The following is an 11,209-nucleotide window of genomic DNA, read 5'->3' on the forward strand; positions in this document are numbered from 1 at the left end:
TCATGGTGGCGGAGGCCCTCACGCCTATTTAAACAAGGCCACAGTACTCTCAAATGGCTACTCCATTGCTGCTATTATGTTCACTTGCTCTGGGAGGTTAAAACTAGCACTATAACGCTGCTGTTGCTAATTTTATAAAATCTGTTATTTTAAACATCTTGCATTTACACTTTTTATTATATTATTACCCAGTTGTTAATCTGGGTTCAAAACCTGTTGCAAAATTTGATTTGGGGGTACTCCAGACATTTTTTTCTTAACTACAGGAATGTTAGGGCTTGTTTTGTAAATGAACTGGTGATGATTTTTGTTTTTTTGATCCGTCCACCATCTCGGTGGAACTGTGCATAGCAATGGCGTCAGAGCATGTGCTGCCCAGCCTGTTTAAACAAGGCTGCAGCGCGGACGACCGCAGCAAGCGCTCTACTTGCGCACCTTGGGCAAACGTCTGTGCCAGTCAGTGCCCAGACTCTTTTGCCTGAGGTGGGTCCTTTTTGGTTTATCAGTGGAATTATTAGCCCCCACCAACCCTAAAATCACTATTGATAAAGCTACTCTAGAAATATTAGATGAACTAAGCCTACGTTTCTCACCTCCTCAACAGCACAATTGCCTATCTGAACTTCACTTTCCCAGAATACAAAATTCTTCTGTAATAAATACTCTCGCTCAGCAATTGCTCACAATTGGGATATCTATGATCTATTAACAGCCCTTAATTATAATTTTCTTTTCATTACTGAAACCTGATTTACCCCTCACATTGCCCCGCTTATCAATGAGTTGGCCCCCAATGGATTCAAATTGTTACATAAACTCCGCATCTCTAAACATGGAGGCGAAGCTGTGGTCACTTACATCCGTGACCAAGACAGACAAATTGACCATTTCAAACTGGACACTCCCTCTGACCACTTGGCAGCTACATGCAGATTCCCTAGTATGTTACAATCTCCTACTAATATCCTGCCCTCCTAATTTTCCTACCTCGTGCTTCAATCTCTATTTAGTTTAAGAACTAACGTGAAATATTTACTATAAACCAAGTCTCAAACCTAGCTACTCACATTAAAGGTCATCTTTTGCACCTCATATTCATGTCAAGTGTGACAATCTTCAAAGCATGGAAGTTATTCCCCCTGCATGGTCAGATCACTATTTATCATCTTTCAGGGGCAGTCTTTTCCAAAAGGTAGCCAGCTCACCTAACATTTCTTCCCAACTAAAAAGAAACTGGAAAACCGCTACACATGAATTGATTGTGGCTCACTGTTGTAAGTCTTTGCTTAATAGCTTAGACTTATTTCTACCCTTGTGTCCCAAGAAAACTGCTCTAAAATTGAAGAACACGTGACTTTTCGCCCAAATTATTAAAATTAAAACCCAGCAAGAAGAAACAAGGTAGAGAAAAAAACGATCAGGCTGATCTTACATCTGCAGATCTCCTGAAGTGATCTACAAACAAAAGATGAAAAAAAATAGCGAAGTCCTTATAATACAACTGACGAATGACTCAAGCACTTATTTTTTCGAAGAAGTTGTTTAATGAAATGAAGCAGCTTCAAACACCCGCAACTACCAGCAAAAACAATTTGCTTTCCGCTGCTCTTTGCAAAAAAAAAACAAAAAAAACTGCAACTTTCTTTACCAACAAGAATTTTGATATTAGATACTCTATTATATCAGAGCCTATTTTGCCACCTGATTCTGCTAATGTGAACATGCAGACTGGGTTTAATGGTCCCAGTTTAACTATTTTTGCCTCTACAACTAAAGACAACCTGACCACAATAATTACACAGTCATCTGTCAGGTTTGCCTTTTGATTTCGGTCCTCCAGGCTGGTCCGGGACCTCAGATTATTTTAAGTAAGTGAAATGACAATTCTATTTTACTGGTCATTAACCTCAGGAATACTTCCAAATAGTTGGAAAATTGCAACTGTAAATGCACTGTTAAAAGACAGAACTTAAATCCTTCAGATTTCAACAACTTCTGACCAATACCTCTGTTTCCCTACTGGTCCACACTGCTAGAGAAAGTGGTCTTTAAACAGTTACAGAAGTTTGTTGACCAAGAAGTGCGGAATTCCTACAGCCTGATGCAGGAAAATAGCACCTTTCTGACATAGTTACCCCCACTTTTTGCCTGTCAGTGTGTTTAGACTGTAGTACACTGGGATCCTGCTAACCAGGACCCAAGTGTCAGTCTTCTTAACCTCTCAATTTAGTTGGTTAGTAACTTTTACACCCACAATTGACATACTGGTGCACCCATGTAAGTCCCTACTGTATGGTACTTAGGTTCCCAGGGTACTGGTACACCAGGGGTCCCTCATGGGCTGCAGAATGTATTGTGACACCCATGGGAGCCCATGCAAACTGTTACTACAGGACTGCCATTGCAGCCTGTGTGAAACGATGCATGCACCTTTCACCCCAGATACAAGGATTACCTTATATCATGGTCACTGCACTCTGACCCTATAAGTCACCCAAGGGCAGGGTGCATAATTCTAAGTGTGAGGGCACCCCTGCATGAGCAGAGGTGCCCCTACAAACTCCAGGCTAACTTTTTGGGCTTTGTAAGTGTGGGGAAGCCATCTTAATGTATGTAGTGGACAAAGGACAACACGACTGGTTCAGCTACATAATGGCTTCACTGAACCTATTCATATTTGGTATCAAATATGTTGGAATCATGCAACTACGCTGATTCCAGTGTTAGTTGCATGATACCATGTACTCTAGGGGTTCCGTTGGGGATTCCCCCATGTCTGCCTGTGCAACCTTGAAGGGTCTGCATGCCAGCCCGTGCTGCTGCCGACCCCAGACACTGTTCTGCCCTCCTGCTGCTAAGCCGAACCAGGGCAGGGGAAGGAAGAACAAAGGATTTCCTGTTGGGGAGAGGTGTGACCACCTCACCTTTAGAAATACGTATCTCTGGGTTGGGGTGGGGGTGCCTCTGAGCGCCACCAGACTCCTTCGAAAGGCACATTTGGTGCCCTCCTTGCATAAACCTGTTTGCTCCAGTGCAGGAGCCCCTGGCGACCGCTCTGGCACAAAACCACACGAAGGACAGGGGAGTGACCACCCCCTCTCCAGCTCTCTCCCTACGGGGTGCCAGAGCTCTGCCAGGTAGCCAGTGATTCTGCCATCTTGAAAAAAGATGAGGAGAGGCCCCTGGGAGCATCTGACTGGTTAGTCCAGCTGGGTGATGTCCCTGAACCCGCCCCCTCGGTAGGTGGGTCCCTGAAGAATGTGTCCAACCCCCTACCTGGGATACTTAAGGGCCCCCTGAGGGTGGGGCCCTAGATTCATCTGTGGATTCATCTCTGGAACCACCTGAAGACTTCTGCAAGACACTTCTACAACCTGGACACTGGAACCGCTGCTGGACTTCGCCGGGATCCAAGACAAGACTGCACCTAATAGGAGGGCTCCTACTGCACCTCTGTCCCAGTGCATTGCAAGGACTCTGCAACCCCCGTGGCCATGCAACCTCCAGAGTCACAAAGACTCTGCCTGCTCTTAGGAAGCAAGAAGAAATCTCCCTTGGAGTGAAGGAATCACTCCCCTGTATCAGCAGGCACATCAATGTCGACGCCCGGTTTGTGGATCCTGTTGTCCCACGGACTCTTCAAGGTTCTACAGGTTGCGGTTCTGTGGCTCTCCAAAGGTCTGAAATGACTTCTTTGCATCTGATAAGTCTGTGGGCCCTCGCTGGAGCGGCTTGGCTGAAACCCTTCTGTGCTGCGTCAGCTTGTCATTGCCAAGAATTGTTGGCTCTTCAGTCCAAAGACCTCCTAGCTCCAAAAAGCCCCAGCCTCCAGCACGCTACAGCTTCAAGAACGATGACCTCTCTGCAACTCCTGTGACATAGGCATCTATCTTTGCTGTGCTGTTGAGGGCTCCCTGTGACTCCCTGTGCCTGCTGCCAGAGGGCCCACCTGGGCGTTCCAACGATTTCTCCTAGCTCTCCTGCTTGCTGAGGGCTGGCCCTGACCTACCTGCAAAGGTTGTGTTTCCTGGACCTTGCTGGCCCCCAAAATCCTGCAACACTCCATGCAACACTTTCTTGCATTTGCCATGGCTTGTTGGTGGTCCTGCTGATCACTAATCCCTCTGCAATCCAATAATCGTCGTGGGACAGCTCGTGTACGACTACTGGGATCCTCCTGCATCGCCTGAACTCCACAGCTGCACTTCTTCAACCACCGTCCAACAGAAAAGCATCTCGTAGAAGGGTGGGCATTGCCCTCCTGCAGCGCCTGGGCACCTCCAGGTGATCTGGACTCTGTCCCATTTCTCCTTAGGTCTTTGGAATCCACACCTGGGTTTCACCGACCTGGTCTACAGGCCACAACAGCAGCTGGACAACCGACATGCCCACTGACTTCAACGGGAGGATCCAACACAACTTCCCCCCTATGCACCTAGGCTCACTAGTTTAGGTAGTCCACTTCTCTGGGTGTCCACATGTGGGGGCACTCTTGAACCTTCCTTATCTTGACAGGGGTCCTCTGGGAAATCTAAAAACTCCAACCACAACTTCCCCACGTTATCCTATAGACACCCAACATGGGGTAACATGCCTTCACAAAGGATTCCCCAGGCACCCTTCTACTTACCTTTGGTGTTCCAGTGCTTCTCCAGTCCTGAGGGTCCTTGATTCTCCCATTCCATTTACTTAGTATATGGTTACACCCCCCCCCCCCCCCAAAGGGGCCAATGTTATTTTGTGCCTGTACTTACCTGTTTATAAGTATATTTTTGCATGTACATTATCTCCGGCTAAAATATATAGTTCTAGTGTTGGGTTATAATAAATATATGTTTTTTTTGTAACACTGGTGTGGTTCTTTCTTGTGTGTACATCACTGACTAACCTATGTCACATCTGCAACTGCCTTACACCCTCCTGGACAAGCCTTAGCTGCTCTCCACAGCTACCCTTTGAGATCTATGGTTATCTAGAACCTCCTACACCATCACTATTGGTTGCCTGGACTCAGTACAGGGTGCCTCACCTAAAGGTGTACACCATATACTGAGCCAGCCTCCTACATCCGATGCCTGCGGCACAAACCATTTGGCTGCCAATTTAGAGTAGCACATTATGGAGCAGAGAACAGAATTGTCTGCAGATGAGGTAATATTTGTGTCCGTAGGTTAATGCTGTTCAAACTTATATTTATGGCTTATTAATGCAAAGTCTTTATTAGTAAGGCAAGCGTGTCATAGTTGGACTCTTGCTAAGACTGCTGGTTTAGGGATGACAGCATTTTTGTTTGCAGGTGACTAGGCCAATCCTACAAGTTGAAACTGCCGGCCCAACCTTCCTGGCTCACAAGTAGTACCTCACCAGTACACAGTGATTTCGGGCAGCCTTTAAGCATGGACTCAAGGGTGCGGCATTTCGGGCGAGTTGTGGTTAAACGGAGAGTACCCTTTTCTTACATGAGCAATAAGCCACAGCCAAAGAAGGAGATGCAGTAATTTTCAAAAGGTTTTATTAAAAAGACTGCAATCTACTGTAAGATGCTTGAGCTGCAAAGATTAGGATAATGGACAGTGCAAAAAGCATAATCGGAAAAATGAGAGTCGTGAATACAAAGACCCCCACCATCTTGCAATAAACATAAGATGTAAAATAGACCTTAATACCCTAGCATGGAGAACCTTATCTCTAACCTAAAGAGAGCAAGGTGTGATAAAACTAATCTGCCAGTAGAGTGTCCATGAGAAGTGCCCCCCAACCCTTGTTACCTTAGAATGAGGTCTCTAGATCAAACTCCGTGGGGACACAAAGGCTGGGTCTAGTGGCGACGTGTGGTATAGATAGCGTTGACGGCATCTGGTAGGAATACCACTGATAACACTGTCTGCATGCGATGCATTTATACAGATCCTGTAGGACCCCTGACGCACTTATGTTCCCAAACAATAGATAAAAAGGCAAGCTTGGGCGGCAAATATAGAAACAATTTCCTCCAAAAGTACAGTATGTTATTGTCACACGTAAGTGGGAAAGGGACATGATGTGAATACCTACGTACATCACTTCACTTTATTGTTGATAGTGACGCCTTCAGAGAGGAACTGATAATGTGAAATCAAAACATCTTCCCAACTATAAACATAGCAGCCAACTTGGAAAAAATAATTAAATAAATGTGCTAAAGCACAGCAGGCTAAGTAGGTTAGAAGTCACTAGGTGACGGGCCACAGGTCTGCAAGCCAGAAGGCTTAGCAAACTCCTGATTCCCAAAAAAACTAAATGGGATCCACTACAAGCTCTCTAAATATATGTTGTAAGCTTGGATTGCACTATTGACAGTAGTTCCAGTAAAAAAAATGAGTACACACATCTGCAAAGTTTAAAAATATGAGGCTACGTATAACGCTCCAAAAATGCTCCCTGATTAGATGCAAATATTTTCAGAAGCTTGAAAGCTAGATTTATGACTCTTTGCTTTCAAAATTAAATGTTCACAAAGAAAAACATTTTGCTAAATTACTGTGAAAATTTGGTACTATTTCTTTGAAGCATCATTTTGTAAAATGTACAAAAAGAAATATTGCTTGCGTGTGTGACGATTTTTACTCTGTCCCAATGGGGTGGAGAGCTCTATATATGTGAAGGCAACATGCCCCTTGCCGTCAACAGAATGTAAACATGGTTGATCTGAACAAATATGTTCTGAATGAACGTGAATGAAACAAATAAATAAGAAGCCCTGAAGAAGTCCTGTTTTTGAGGACGAAACGCGTTGGCTGATGTTTCTTTTTGTGCATAAAGAATAACAGAATAAAAGTGAAGACTACAATTTGATGACATTTGTAAACTGGACTTTAATTTATATACATAAAAGTGGTGCACCATTCAATCATCTAACATTTTGTAAAATGTGTTGATGTATGGTAGTATTTTAAAACAATATTCATAATGAAAAGTTAGTGTAACCAGTTTCAACAAGGTTATGAGAAACATGAAGTAAAATCAATAGGCCCGACATCGGTGGTTAGTCTTTTGCTTTTGTCAATGTGTGTTGTGTTTTGACATGTCTTCTATAAAACTTTTTTGTGGTGGGAGCTGCTGGGCCCTCACTATTGAAACAAACATTGGAAAAAGCACATACTGCCATAGTAGTTCCTGGCAATGAACGCAACGATGTTGTGTGCCAATATGCTCCTTGTGAAAGAGCTGACTGCAATCATTAAAAGTGAAGACAGCTGAAAGATGGAGAGAGCGAGATAAAATTTTAATATAAACGAAAGGTCTTGGATAACGTCAGACCTAATTTGGAGCCCAATTCTTAAAGACAGTCACAAAAGTGCACCCAGGTTATTTGTCTTTGCATTAGTGCAGATTTACTTATTTCATAAATTCTCAAGAATTTTCAGAAGTAGACCAGAAAATCATACTCCTAAAACATTTTTGTGAACTGTATTTTAGCACAAGCAAATATGCATGTGTAGATCTGCTCATGTGAAAATCTGTTGAGCATTTACAAGTTAACTTTCCCTCCAACCATTTTTTTTCAAACCCTGGAAGACATTTTACTTCTGACTTTTGTGAAGAGTAAATTTCCAACCTTTCTCAGTATGGGAAAAGATTAAAGAGCTGGTGAAAACCCTTAAAACATGCAAGTTAGTAGATTTGCACGGACTCAAAAGGTCATTCCAACCCTGGAACTACTACTTGCCACTACTTCCAGCCCCAGTATGTAGATCTGCATAAAGGTGGCAAAATAAGGACAGTGCTGGTATTCAAGCCCTGCCATACTATTAGGCCTGGCATAATCAGAGAGGCTATTATCAGAGTTCTTATATAATAAGATTGCTGCGATTGTCGCTGCGCTACATGGGATCAAATGGACAGGCAGATTCTTTTTTTTTAGAGGACAAGTAGATTTATGAAGCAACCTGTCCAATTGACAAGTAGGTATTTTACTAAATTTCACACTCCTGTGAAATATAGGGCCTCTTGGATTCCCACCACGTGGGCTTCTGAACTGTCAGGATTACTGAACAGATGGTCCTTTCAGGGGTCAGTGATCTATTTGGATTGTCAGACTTCTGTAACGTTTAGGCCTTGATCTTTTTGGACCTATCAACTGCATTCAATACTCCATTTTAATTACCAGACTTCAGGAACCTATGCTGGCTGCCCTTTTACGTAACCCATCTTTATCACGTAGTTAGTATACCTTTTGAGTTTTAATGGCTGCTGTGTGCCCCAGGGCTACCTACATCCCACTTTTTTAACATCTACGTGCACCTACGTGCCAAACAAAGGTGGATGCAATATTTTATATCGATGCAGACAACACAGCTGATCTTTGGGTTTCAACAAGATGCTTTCCCAACTCCTTCCCAACCTTACATTTGGAATGGTGATGGATGTCTCCAAACTTTCTTCAGTTGAACTCATCCAAGACAGAACTTTTGATTTCATCTGTTAGAGGAGTTAATTCTGATACTCTACGGACAATTGTAATAAACTTTGACTTCCTGCTGCCACCTCAGCTTGCAATCAGGGTATTTACCTCCTTCCTAATCTAACATGTGGCACACACACACACAAATAAATCTACTAGAACTTGCTTTTTTGACCTAACTGACTAGAGAAGGAAATTCAAGCCAGGAAATTCACAGCGAGCCGAGCCAGAGCTGAACCAGAGGTTGGGCTTGGCTCCAAGAGCCAAAGCACAGCTGAGTTATCAGACTATCCGATGTGTAAATGATACAGCAAATGTCCTGTAAAAATGGGATAAAGATTCTTGACGGTTACCTTCCAATGGTGGTGGACTGGGAGCCCCGGACTTCAACGCCTACTGCCTGGCTGGGAAGCAGCCGTGGCTGTCCGACTGGCTGGCCAAAACCTGACAGAGATCAGGTGTTCCATGGAAAGGCCTGGAGGGGTCATCTCCAGCGACTAGTATGACCTGGCGTGATGGTGCCTCCAACGAGTTCCCTTTTATTACGCATAGCCCTGGCGTACTGGAGGATGGCGAGGGCTTACTCAGGATTTATGGTTCCATAAGCGCCGAATATCCCACTGTGCAGCCTCCCCATGTCCACAGGTACTGTGACATTATGTAGGCTCATTCCTCGGGAGAGTGGAGGCGTGACAACGGTGGACTCATTGTTCCAGGAGGGAGTACTGCACACACATGGGGACTTTGTACACGCACAGGGGCTACCTGACAACCTGTTTCTCATGCACGCTAGTATCGTTAGGTATGTTGGACAGCACTGGGCACTTGATAGGAAAGAGCCAGAAACACAAGCACCACTCCAGATGTTACACTTAATGGGACATGGCAGACACCTGGTGGGTTGGATCAACTGCCTGACATCGCTCTCTTCCTTGAAAGCGAGCTGTGAAGAGGATCTTATGCATGTATTTTCAGATAACGATTGCTCCACTCTATTGGCATACCCCACAAAAGTCTCCCGTAATTCGAGATTTAAGTACATTCAGTTTCAGTTTTACACACAGAGCATACCTAACTCCACAGAGTCATACAAATGTTTCTGTCAGCATCCTCCACTTGCCCTGGCTGTACTACAGCAGATGCCAATCTCTTACACCTGCTATGGTCTTGCCCTTCCTTTACTGCTTATTGAACTGAAATCTCCGCAACCCTGGTAGAACTGATGTTCACTGCACCCTGGGATACCCCAGCACGCGTTCTCTTGGGGTTATTTCTCAGACCAAAGAGTTCCAAAGTGGCACTGCGCTTAGTCGATCTGGCTCTTTTATTGGCAGAACGACTGTTCACCAGACGCTGGAAAACCCCGAAGGCCCCATAAATGATCTCATGGCAAGAAGAGGTCCTACACTGGAGGCAGGCACAGAGTAATGCTATAAGGTGACAGGGATATAGGGGACTGCGCAGAAGGCCCATCTCACTCGAATGGGACGCCCTACCAGAAAGGTTTAGACTACAGTGTCTAGACCACCCCCCCCACCCCAGATATCTAGCCTCCAGGTTGCACTTCCTGTGTCCTCCTCCCTCACTGTGGAACTACCTGTGTAGTCCCCCTTCTTGTGCTTTACAGCCCACCTTACTTATTATCCTGTATTACTGGGGCACCAGATACAATTCATTACTTCTCCACAACACTGCAGCTAATAGGACCACACTCTATTGCCTTCACACGATTGTTTCTCCAAACTATTACTCTGAGAATTACTGACAAGTGACATTGTCTGGTTATTGGGGAGTGGGGGCAGGTTTGGTTGAAACTGCACTGATCTAAGGCAAAGTGTGTTTCTGAATAGAAGCTGTGTATAGGACACTGTTATATAAGATATGTAATGCGGCCTTCTTTTACTTGTACACACTGCCTATTATGTCAAACTGTACGATGTGACATTAAGGTAATATTCTAAAATGCAATAAAGTTTGTGGTTTTTAAAAAAAAGTTCCTTCAGTACAGGAAACAGTAAGTTGAGGCATGCCGGCAACTAGACATCAACAGCTTTGGCGGTGATCTCAGTCTTCACTGGTTCCCTAGAAAGAAATTTGGCAAAAGGTTTTTAAGTACCGGTTCTTGCATTTTAAGCACAGGAGGAATACACTCTAACACCAGCCAAGGGTCCAGGACCAGGCAGGCACCATTGGGATTAGGGTCACTCCATCAGAGGAAGCAGGAGGGTCCATGGCAGATGGCCTTGCTCCATCTCTTATCTGCTTCCTCAGCTTGAGCCACCACAGGGTGTCGGGTCCAGTGACCCCGAACTAATACCGCTGCACAAGCCCCATCCAGCCCGAGCCTTGCCAGTTATCCCGCACTCTGATTCTGCTCTGTGGGTGCAGGAGGCCCCGAGATTTGGGCTCAGAAATACACAGTTGGCACCCCTCTGGTGACAAACACTATCCATCAATCAGCCGCATCTACTAAAGCCTTTCAGATCAGCCCAGTACTGGGGTCTGCTTTTCGCCTCCACCAGCAGAATTGCTAACCGGCTGTCACCATGGTGGCATCATCTTGTCCTCCTGTTGCACTCTCAGGCCGCATGATGTCAGAGCCTTACAGGCCTTTACTTCCACTCAGTTTTGGCTTCCAAGTAGCCTTGGTCCTTTGCTTATTTCAGCTCTGTGCAGCCAACAGTTATGGGGTCAGTTGCACAGAAGATTATGTCAGATTTAGGGCGGCAGTCTCATGAGCATGCGCAAAGCACGTCTCCCTCCATC

General features: G+C 44.9%; 1 protein-coding gene across 1 annotated transcript in view; it reads right to left on the minus strand.

Moving 5' to 3' along the window:
• The window catches only part of BTD (biotinidase), a 140,072-nt gene that overhangs the window by 35,778 nt on the left and 93,085 nt on the right, over window positions 1-11,209 (minus strand). The window lies entirely within an intron of this gene.

This window comes from Pleurodeles waltl, chromosome 10 (assembly GCF_031143425.1).
Source record: "Pleurodeles waltl isolate 20211129_DDA chromosome 10, aPleWal1.hap1.20221129, whole genome shotgun sequence".
Taxonomy (NCBI): Eukaryota; Metazoa; Chordata; class Amphibia; order Caudata; family Salamandridae; genus Pleurodeles; species Pleurodeles waltl.